The following is an 11135-nucleotide window of genomic DNA, read 5'->3' on the forward strand; positions in this document are numbered from 1 at the left end:
AATGTGCATACATAAATCATTATTTCTATTTTTCATATTAAAGGAAAAGACCTTTTTTATCTCGTATGCAAATTCAATTCTTTGTTTAATGGTTGACTTCTATGTCCGCATTAATCAACCTCATTTTAAAACTCCACCCTTGATCTTCTATCATCTTGGTCTTGATCTCCATTTTCCATACAACTTTAAAAGAAAAAGCTTTCCCCCTCTTAAAGGATCCACACTCTTGAGTATTGTTATGTTGCAAGTTTACCATTCAAATACTTGAGAGCGTTTGTGGAGAACTTCCATTTTCTTGTCTACATTCTCTCATACCATAGCATTTTTTGTGTAGTTGCATGATTTCTTAGTTGCCTTTACTATAATCTACCTCACATAGCATAACTTGGCTGGTTTGTAATACTCTCATCTTGGTTACTATAGCTGCATTTTGCATTTCATATTAGCTTACTTCACATTTGCATTGCATTTTGAGAGTTCTCTTGTGGACACTTCCACTCTTGTATCTTGTCTCAAAGAAACCTCTCATTGCATGGTTTACTAGCAAAAAAAATATCTCTAAGGTTCAGTTGAGAGCCCTCACATACTTGAAACATATTTTCTTGCATTCCATGGATAGGGAGATCTAAGCTAACATCCAAGCATTTTGACTCATGGAATACCTTGGATAGAAGAGTTTAGAGTGTGATACCTTTTGAGTGTACACTAATAAGTATTATATCTATGTTGACAACCATTTAGATGTGAGGGAAAATATAGTTGCTAAAATAAGCTAAGCCAAGATTAAAAATAATTAAGTTCAATCATTGCATGTCTATCATGTTGGGTCCCTTTTCTAGATGATATCACAAGTAGTATAATAACTTGTTAAAACAGTCATTGATAATGTACCTATTACAAAAAGCGACTAGGAGTAAATACTAATTATAAAAGAGGAAAATGTGTTCAACTAGGTAATTTTTTTAATTAGTTTTATATAGAGTAGGATATTATAATTTTCATTCTAAACCATTTTTGTATTTGCATCAAACTTATTATGGTTTAAAATGACAATGGGTAACTTTTATATCATATTTTATGTCTTATAGATTTTGAGTAGTAGATTTACTTTAGTGATGTCAATATAAGGAGTTTCATTTTGTTGATATCAACATTATTTAGATAATTATTTTTTAGCTTTTGATAGCTTGCTTTGGTGTTTTAAACATTTAATCACCAATCTGAAATGGAAAATAATTGTATTTTAATGAATTATAATAGTGAAAAATAATGTAATTAGTATTATTATTGTAATTACAAGTTTTTCACTTGATCTGATGAAAATGAAAAGGTTAGGAATTTCAATGATATGTGTAATTGTTAAAGTAAAATTTTAGAATGGTGCATAAGGTAAAATTCTAAAGTTGTATCACACTTTAAGATAATTTTTTAAAATAATATCTTTAGACATGGTTCATTTTATCAATGTGTTATTAGAATGGATTACATAGTCCTAGCTAAAATAGAATGACCTAAATGATCCCTCATAGGATACATTTTTATTAAGATGACCCAATTTTTCCATGTTTGATAAATAGAACATTAATATAATAATCAAATTAATGGCTAACAAATAAATGGAGTTCCCTTTTTCCAACAAGCTTCACATTAATTGTAACTAAGCATATATATATTTGAAACTAATATTTGATCCATGCTCAACATTTTAAAGTTCACAATATGGGGGGAAAAAAGAAATATAGTAATAAGAAAGTGAAGTCCTATTGTACTCAATTTTGTAATCTTCTATAAGTATTTAAATAAGAATACAATCATTGATTTTTTATCTTTTTTCAAATAGTGCAAATATTAAAATTAAAATTATCTATTTAGTTATATTACAATCAAAATTATCCACCCCCCCCCCCCCCCCCCCCCCCCCCCCCCTCTCTTTATAAACACACACACACACACACACACACACACACACACACATGCACATATAAAAACACACATGCATATGTATATCTGTATCTATATATAATTATACCACATTATCATTGAACCTAGAAGGACAACATAGTTTAACTAAAGAACATGGGTAAGATATATTTAGACAAAATTAAAAATCACAATTAACATTGAATGCAACATAATAAAAACTAATTAAATAATGAAATGTTTAATTAATATGGCTAAGCATTAAACATAATACTATTACACCATGTCCTCTTAGGTTCCTTGACAATGGTAATAAGCAATGTAAAAACATTTAATGAAATCAATAGAACTATCATGGAAGAAGAAGCATATTAATAATACTTATTTATTTAACACACAAATATAAAAGATACTAATATATAGAAGAGAAAAATCTATTACATGATAGTAAATTAAATACATAAATGATATTTTCAACTTTAAATATTACATCTCAATGAAACATGAATATATGTTTATAATTATTTTACAAGAGTTCACATTTATAATAGTACAATCCATCATACAAAAAATGGTATATGATACAACAATCATCGAACGTAATGGAATTGAACTAAATGTACATAGAAGATGTGGAATCCATCCACAAAGATTAAAAAAATGACAATGAGCCTCGATGGGAAAATATTTACCACCTAATCATGTAAAATGTTAAGGTCAACCTTGTTAAGATAGGAGATAGACATAAGGCCCACAAAATACAAATGAGAACAAAAAGGTTTAAATTGAATAAGGCAAAAAAATATGGCCAAATAATAACATGAATAACACCCAAGGGATACAAATGGAATAACATGAGAAATTACGTTAGAGACCACAAGATACCAATGAAAAACACAAGGTTTATTAAAGGAATCCTAAGAAACATGCCAAAGAGTGTCACATCATAATTCTTACTCTTTAATTACTTTAGTAGTCACTCTAGATCCCATCCCCTAGGTGGAACTCATGTAACACCAATAACCTTTCATTGGGGAAAATATGTTGATGTTGGCATTAAGTCATGTTTGTTATTAGTGACAACACTTATTCAAATTATGTATTGTTACTGAGCTCTTTGATCAGTCTCCAATGTTTGCCATGTAATTTAGTGGTTACCAAATTTCATAGTTCTTACCAAGCATTCCAGTGGTTACCAAGTGAATTCAGGCAGTGTGAAGTCCAGTAGTTCTTACTGAGTAGTTTAGTGGTTACCAAGCTTCATAGTGGCTACCAAGTCATCAGTTCTTGTGAAGTGAAGCTTAGTGTTAATGGAGTGATGGGATGATTAGTGTTTACCGAGTGTAGGCATGGTAAACATGGAATTCAATTTCTATCGAGTGACACTGTATCTACTAAGTCACTAGTGTATACTGAGTTCAAAACTACATTGATGTTATTATTATGGATCATGCCTCTACTTCTACCAAGTGCATGATGATGTCAAGTAATGATAGTGGATGTCGTGTATCAAAAATTCACCAAGTCAATTTTCAGAACTTGAGTTTCTACATTTGAGTCGACTCAATAATATTGGTGTTAACTTGTGTATTGGCTGACCTTGTAATTATGAGAATTAGGTTAGTATATATGTAATGTATTGTATCATACCCAATTTTAGCAATGTTTTTGATGTGTAAGGATGTGAATGCATTGGTAAGCATGCAAATGTGAATTTGCAATAGAGCAAAGTGTATTGCAAGGTCAAATCAGGAGCAGTCAAGTTACATCTATCACAAAGAGGTGATTAGTACTTCAAGGATCTTAATCAGCAATTTAGTTGTAAGTCATATTTATTGTTTCATCCTAACAGGTGAATCAACTTCAAATCCTTTAACAGGGTAGAATTTATAGTATTTTCTTAAATCTCTTTACTGAGTGCATACTTCATTGTATTTTTGTAAAACCTCTAACAAGGTGGACCTAGCAGTCCTAATTGCTCCTAATAGGGTAGATCATTAGAAGTGATCATTGTAAGCCTTGATAGACCAACTTTATATTGCAGTATTGAAGTTTTTTGGGTATCATCCCCACCCTAGTTTTACTTTCTATTTGGAAGGTTTTTGGGTCACCAAATATTGTATTCAAAGTGTTCTATGCTTTTGGTTTCTCATGCATGCAGTAGATTAGATCTATTGATGATAGTTGGATTATGTTGTTAAGTTCTAGTTTTTGCCAAAAATTTTGAGGTTACTGATTCACCCCTCCCCTCTCAATAACCTAGCTAGTCTTGAATTTTTCCAACAATTGGTATCAAAGCTTTGTGGTTCTCAGGATAAAGTTTGACAACTTGAGCAAAGATCAAGGACAATGGAGATATTCAAACCTGACAAAGCTATTGACAATGAAAAGCTAGATCTAGAGATGGCCATAGCTCAACTCAAGAAAGAAAAAGAGCATCTTTCTCAATCCCTAAAAAGAAGGAAAGAACTTGTAAATTAGATGAATGAACACTAGTATGTTGAAGAGAAGATTGAAGATTTTTTCCACTTAAGTAGTTCAGATGAAGCAAATGATGTAATCAAAGAACTTCTAGAAAAAATGGCTGCCTGCAAGATGAAGTAAGAAAATTGAAAAGAAAACAAGAAATTCAATCAATAAGATTGTGTGAAATCTCAGAACAAAGAAATAAGGCAAAATAAGACTTGGAGGTAAGGAAAAATGAAATTAAAAATCAATCCCTTCAGAAAGAGAGTCTTATCAATCAGCTCTCCAATGCAAATAAAGAAATCATGAGTCTAAGATCTGAAAATGAAAGGTTAAGGAATGATTTAAACACTGAAAAGTAAATCAATAAAAGGATGAAAATTAATCTAAACTCTGAGAAGTGACTCAATGAAAGAATAATGAAATTTCAAGTAGACATGGATCAATTAAATCAACAAAATGAGCAAAATCTTTATAGGAAAAAGGGCAAAGCAGGGCTTGGATACAAAGAAGAAGCTGAATCCTCCAAACAAGGTGCTCAAAGGAATCAAAGACCTACTTGCAATTATTGTGGTAAGATAGGTCATACATCAAACAGATGTTGGAGTAATGAAAAGGAAAATTTTAATGAAAAATGCTACAATTGTAGTTAGCATGGTCATAAAGCTAATGAATGCAAGGAGAAACCAAAGTTTGAAGGTAAATGTCACAAATGCAATAAACAAGGTCATAGGGCATTTGAATGCAAATCTAAACCATTCAATCTAGCTAAATAATTTGTAAAGGCAATATTTGGTTGGGACTACAATACTCAGTGTAGATGTCATTACTATGGAGAATATGGACACATTGGCATAAATTGTGTTAGACATCACATGAGAGGAAAGTATACTAGAATAAGATGTTACACATGTATTGAACTTGGTCATATAGATAAGAATTGCATGAATATAGGTAGAGTTGAAGATGAAAAGAAAGCAAAAGTAGATAGCATCAGAAAGTAGATAAGATAGCAATGGATTCCTAAATCTACCAAGAAATCTAGTTCAAGTGATGGTAGTCAAGTCACTCAAGAAGTGGGTGACTCCACCATTTCCAATTAAGTTCTTAAGGAAGAACTGGAACTATATTTTCAAGGTCACATATTAAATAGTTCCAATTGAAAGGAAAAAATGATCCAAATCAATATTCCAGATACAAGGGGATCAAAAAATTTCATCATCAGTAATCACTGAGTAAAGTAAGGTCATATCTAGCAAAGTCAGAAGTAAGAAGGTTTTGTTTGATTGTTGACTTACAAGCTTTCACCAAGCAATCTATATATATAGTGGATGATAGGGTGTCACACACTATGTCATTATGGTTCTCATCATACCAAGCACTAATAGACATTTTTTTTAATCAAAAGGTAGGAATTCAACTTCATTTCCACCATGAATTTAGTATATTGAGAACAAAGTGATTTGCAGAGCATATCACTGATCTTGAGCAGAATTCTCAGTAGAATTTTTTTGAAGAATTTTCTCAATTACTGAGTGATCATGGCATCCAGTAGTAGCAATAGTAAGGAAAAGAAAGTATTTGAAATGTTGGTGCGAGATGTTGAGTGGAAAGCTCCACATTTCAAATTGGTGCTAGCGATCGCAAAAACCCTCGACCTGAATGGAGCTCAGTCACAAATACCACCAAAGGTAGTTCTTATCAATAACATTCAAACTCATTTTAAATGTGTAGTTTAGGAGATAGGAACCCTACAAATGGATAGTGCCCTAAGTGAACTCTGTGTGGATGGAATTCTTAAACCTGAGCATAAACACTTGGAAGAAAAAGGCTTAACCCATATTCCTCACCTAGTACAAAATTTTCAAATCAAATGGATTAGGTATATCTTAAGCTGAGTCCATAATGGTCAATTGTGGTTAGAGAAGTCAATTTTAATTACAAAGAAAATGATTCATCACATTACTAGTCTCCTTATGCTTACCAAAGCCAAAGTCACAAAAATCCTAGGTCAAGATGAGCTTCAGAAGGAAACCCTAACTGAGTGGGATGACAAAGGAATGAAAATTAGTAATGTATCTGACATAGAACTCAAATTTTTCATTCATGTGATAGCTCATAAGATTTACAGCTCAAGTCAACTCAATAGTGTGTCGTGTGAGGCAGTTGACTTGGCTTATAAGGTTGTTAAGAAGAATTTGGCATATGACCTAGTAGATTTGATGTTGAAATAGCTAAACAAAAATATGGAAAGCATTAGGACCTCAAAGAATAACCCATGCAAATTTGGTTCACTGTTGACATGTTTATTCTTCTATGTTCAAAAGTTTTTCCCCTCTAAAGGCACAATTGTATGGAGAAAAGAAACACCCATCTTGTATTAGATAAATGAGTTTATAGCTAAAATGGGTGAAAATTTTGATAGCATCATGGAAAATTATTTTGAATCTTTCAAAGAGAATATGAATAATAGGTTCAAAATACCAAAGAAGTTGGTTGAAGACTATACAATGATGTTTATTTTATTGTTGATAGTGATAGAGTATACATCTAGGTAGTAAGGCCTAGAATAGTGTGGGTAAAACCTCTTCCTTATGAGGTTAATATTGATGAGGCAAAAGAAATAATTGAAGCCCTGGTAAATGAGCCTATAGATCCAAAGACACCTCTCTTTGGAACCTATGATGAAGCTAAAGAAGGAATAGAACTTGAGATCAAGCTTCCATAGGCAGTGAATAAAGGAAAGAGGAGGATATTGAAATTGAAAACAACAAGTGCCCCTCTTATAATTACCAAGGGAAAAGGTGAAGATGTGGAGGAATCTAAGAATGAAGAGGAATCTAAGAAGGAAGAAGAGCCTAGAAGGAAGAAAGGCAAGGTGATTATCACCAAGCCACCCAAGCCCTCCACTATTGTATTCACAAGAAGATCTAAGAAGAAAGCAAGAAAAGAGGACAATGATGTTGTCTTTTACTGACCTCCTCCCACATTTTAGGAAAGACTAAAAAAATTTAGAGAAGGTCCTAGAATGAACAACTTCAAAGAACTAAAAGATGAGACCAAGATTCCAACATAACAGAAAGAGGTTGAAGATCTAATCATGGACAAGTTAGGCAGATGGAAATTCTCTCATTATTAGTTTGCATCACAAATCCCTACAATTTTGTTGGATAAGGTCAAGGTTAGATGGGAGAACATGATTTAGACTATAAAATACATTTTTTCTCAAACTCTAAAATAGTTGGTGCCCAACTTGATAGATGCAAAGGTAAATAAAGAATTAAAAGAAAATGAGAGAAGAATGACTTTGAAGTTCAAAACTTGTCTTGTTTTAATGAAAGATGTTGAGTATGTTCTGAAGAATGGTGCAAACTTATGGAAAAATGTATTCCATCTTCACAAACCTAGTGAAAATCTTGTTGAGATCAAAGATGATGATGATGAAAATCACAAGGATTAAGAAAAGGAAGAAAGCAATACTCCTTTTGTCACTATTGATGCTAAAGAATATCAAGAATTAATGAAGGATGGTAAAGAAGATAAAGAGGATGAAGCTGAGGAGGAAGCTAGGAAAGAAGAAGAAGAGAGTGATCTAGTTAAGATAGCTACAACTGTCATAGCCTCTCTTCCTCACTCTCCAAAAAAAATTGCAATATCATCAAGCATGGAGATAGCTTCAACAAGTTTGATTATAACCACAATAGATACATCAAATGTCCAATCACTCTTCACTCCCTCTCAGCTCAAAGTATCACTAATGCAAGTGTCTACCACTTCATCTACCAAGTTGCAGTCTTCCTCTTCTTTAGTTCCCAAGTTAGGATCATCAATAGTAAGTATAGTTTCTAGTTCTATAGCTTTGGATTATTCATTTTTGACTAGTTTAATTTTACATGCTCCAGTAAGTTCTTCAATTGTGCATACTTCTATAAGTATTCCATCTATAAATACTTCAATTTTGGGAAGTTTGGCAAATACATCAGTTTTGGGTTCTTTTAGTACTCCAGTAAGTATTCCATCAGTAGGTAGTATACAAGTTTTTACTGCAAGCCCTATTATTTCCACTATTGTTTTTGTTTCAAAATCTAAAGCATTAATGTCAGAAGTTGAACCAAAGACACAACTAAAACTTCTAATCAGTGAAAAAGAAATTGAGGAAGATATAGATTTGGATAAGGATATTGAGATTCCCAAATTGAATTTTGACAATCCTATTATAGATCATATGAGATTTGTCAGTCAACTTCTTGAAAAGAAGGCTAAGCAGAAGCAACTACGAGAAGAGAGAGATAGATAATTTAGAATTATAGAGTGATAAAAATATTTTGACAGAGGCGATAGGTGTTGATGTAGATTCTTCTCAACACATTTTGTTATAATTAGAAGAGGTAGTTAGCAAGTTCAATGAGGACTCCAGTGGCTAGGATAAGCTAATAGAGAAAGCAAAGAAGAAGTTTGATAATAAAGTGCCTGAGCACATTGCTTAGCAGATAGCTATTCAGCAAGTAGAACTTTCTTCAATTTTGGAAAGTCTTGAAAATTCTTACACAAATGTAACATCTCTTTTTGCTAAGTTATGTGATGTTACTGACCATACAAAAGAAATAAAGACCAAATTGAATGAGATTGATGAGGATCTAAAGATTAGTGCACATAAGTTGCAGCTTGACCCCAGTTCAAGCTCTACACACCACATGAGGATCAGATTCCTATCAGATATGCAGGAAGAGTTATTAAGAGAGGAAGCAAGGATCCATTCTACACTCATAGACATTCAGAACATGATCCTTCCTATCATGGATACAATGCATAAGCACATTGCTTATTCTAAAACATTGATCCATGACAATAAATTTTCAATTGCAGATCATATGATTGAGCTTTTTGCAAAAGTCCAAGTTGCTCTTTAAACCTACAAAATTTTGCAAGAAAACTAGGACAAGACCTTAACTCTTATTCTTAAGGTATATTATGAGTTTCTCTCACATTTTGGTGTCTCTATATAAGTAGATTGTGTATAAATCTTTGGTATTATTGTCAAAAAGGGGGAGAGGGACTTGTATATATTTAAGGAGGAGAGATATGTGTATATACACTCAGTATGTTATTATGCCTGATATGATATGTACATTGTATGGGGGAGATATATGCAAAATGTATATACAGTAGATATACAAAGACAAATTTTGAAAATTCTCAAAAACAAATCAGCATGCCATATCAAGTCAATATCACACCATGTTGTACATAAGTTTTGGATGATAAGTGTTTTTGTCACTAGTGCCAAAGGGGAAGATTGTTGACATTAAGTCATGTTTGTTATTATTGACAACATTTATTCAAATTATGTATAGTTACCAAGCTCTTCAAACAGTCTCCAGTGTTTTCCATGTAATTTAGTGGTTACCAAGTTTCATAGTTCCTACCGAGCATTCCAGTGGTTACCAAGTGAATTCAGGCAGTGTGAAGTCCAATAGTTCTTACTGAGTAATTCAGTGGTTACCAAGTTTCATAGTGTCTACTGAGTCATTAGTTCTTATGAAGAAAATCTTAGTGTTAACTGAGTGATGGGATGATTAGTGTTTACTGAGTGTAGGCATGGTAAACATGGAATTCAGTTTGTATCGAGTGACACTGTATCTATCGAGTCACTAGTGTATATCAAGTTTGAAACTACATTGAAGTGATTCGTATGGATTGTGCCTCTACTTCTACTGAGTGCATGATGATGCTGAGTAATGATAGTGGATGTCATGTATCAAAAATTCACCAAGTCAATTTTTAGAACCTGAGTTTCTACATTTGAATCAAATCAATAATATTGGTGTTAACTTGTGTATTGGTCAACCTTTTAATTATGAGAATTGGGTTGGTATATATGTAATGTATTCTATCATACCCAATTGTAGTAATGTTTTTGATGTATGAGGATGCAAATGTATTGGAAAGTATGCAAATGTGAATTTGTAGCAGACCAAAGTGTATTGCAAGGCCAAATTACGAGCAGTCAAGTTACATCTATCACAAAAGAGGTGATCAGTACTTCAAGGATCTTAATCAACAATTCAGTTGTAAGTCAGATCTATTGTTTCATCCTAACATGTGAATCAACTTCAAATCCTTTAATAAGGTAGACTTAATAGTCTTTTCTTAAATCTCCTTACCAAGTGTATACTGCACTGTATGTTTGTAAAACCTCTAACAAGGTGGACCTAGCAACCCTAATTTCACCTAATAGGGCAGATAAGGCCAACTTTATATTACAGTATTGAAGTTTTGTGGGTATCATCCCCACCCTAGTTTTACTTTCTATTTGGAAGGTTTTTGGGTCACCAAATATTGTGTTCAAAGTGTTTTATGCTTTTAGTTTCTCACGCATGTAGTAGATTAGATCTATTGATGATAATTGGATTATGTTGTTAAGATCTAATTTTTGTCAAAAGTTTTAAGGTTACTAATTCACCCCTCCCCTCTCAGTATCCTAGCTAGTCTTGAATATTTCCAATAGTTGAATCTATTAGTGTAAATAAATATTCTTTACACTTTACTTAAGTTTACTTAAGATAAATGCATTATTTTATTATTTCTTAGGTTAGACACCTATGAGTTTGTGTACTCATATGAGTTTTCATGTTGACAATATAGGAATAAGCAACTCTAATTCAGCACATGGTGTCTGCAACATTGGAGTATGCATAATCAACTGAGTTGTCATGTAGACAACATAGTTGTTCACACTCTCAATTTAG

This window comes from Cupressus sempervirens, chromosome 10 (genome assembly GCF_028749045.1).
Source record: "Cupressus sempervirens isolate cs-2001-9-10 chromosome 10, ASM2874904v1, whole genome shotgun sequence".
Classification (NCBI taxonomy): Eukaryota; Viridiplantae; Streptophyta; class Pinopsida; order Cupressales; family Cupressaceae; genus Cupressus; species Cupressus sempervirens.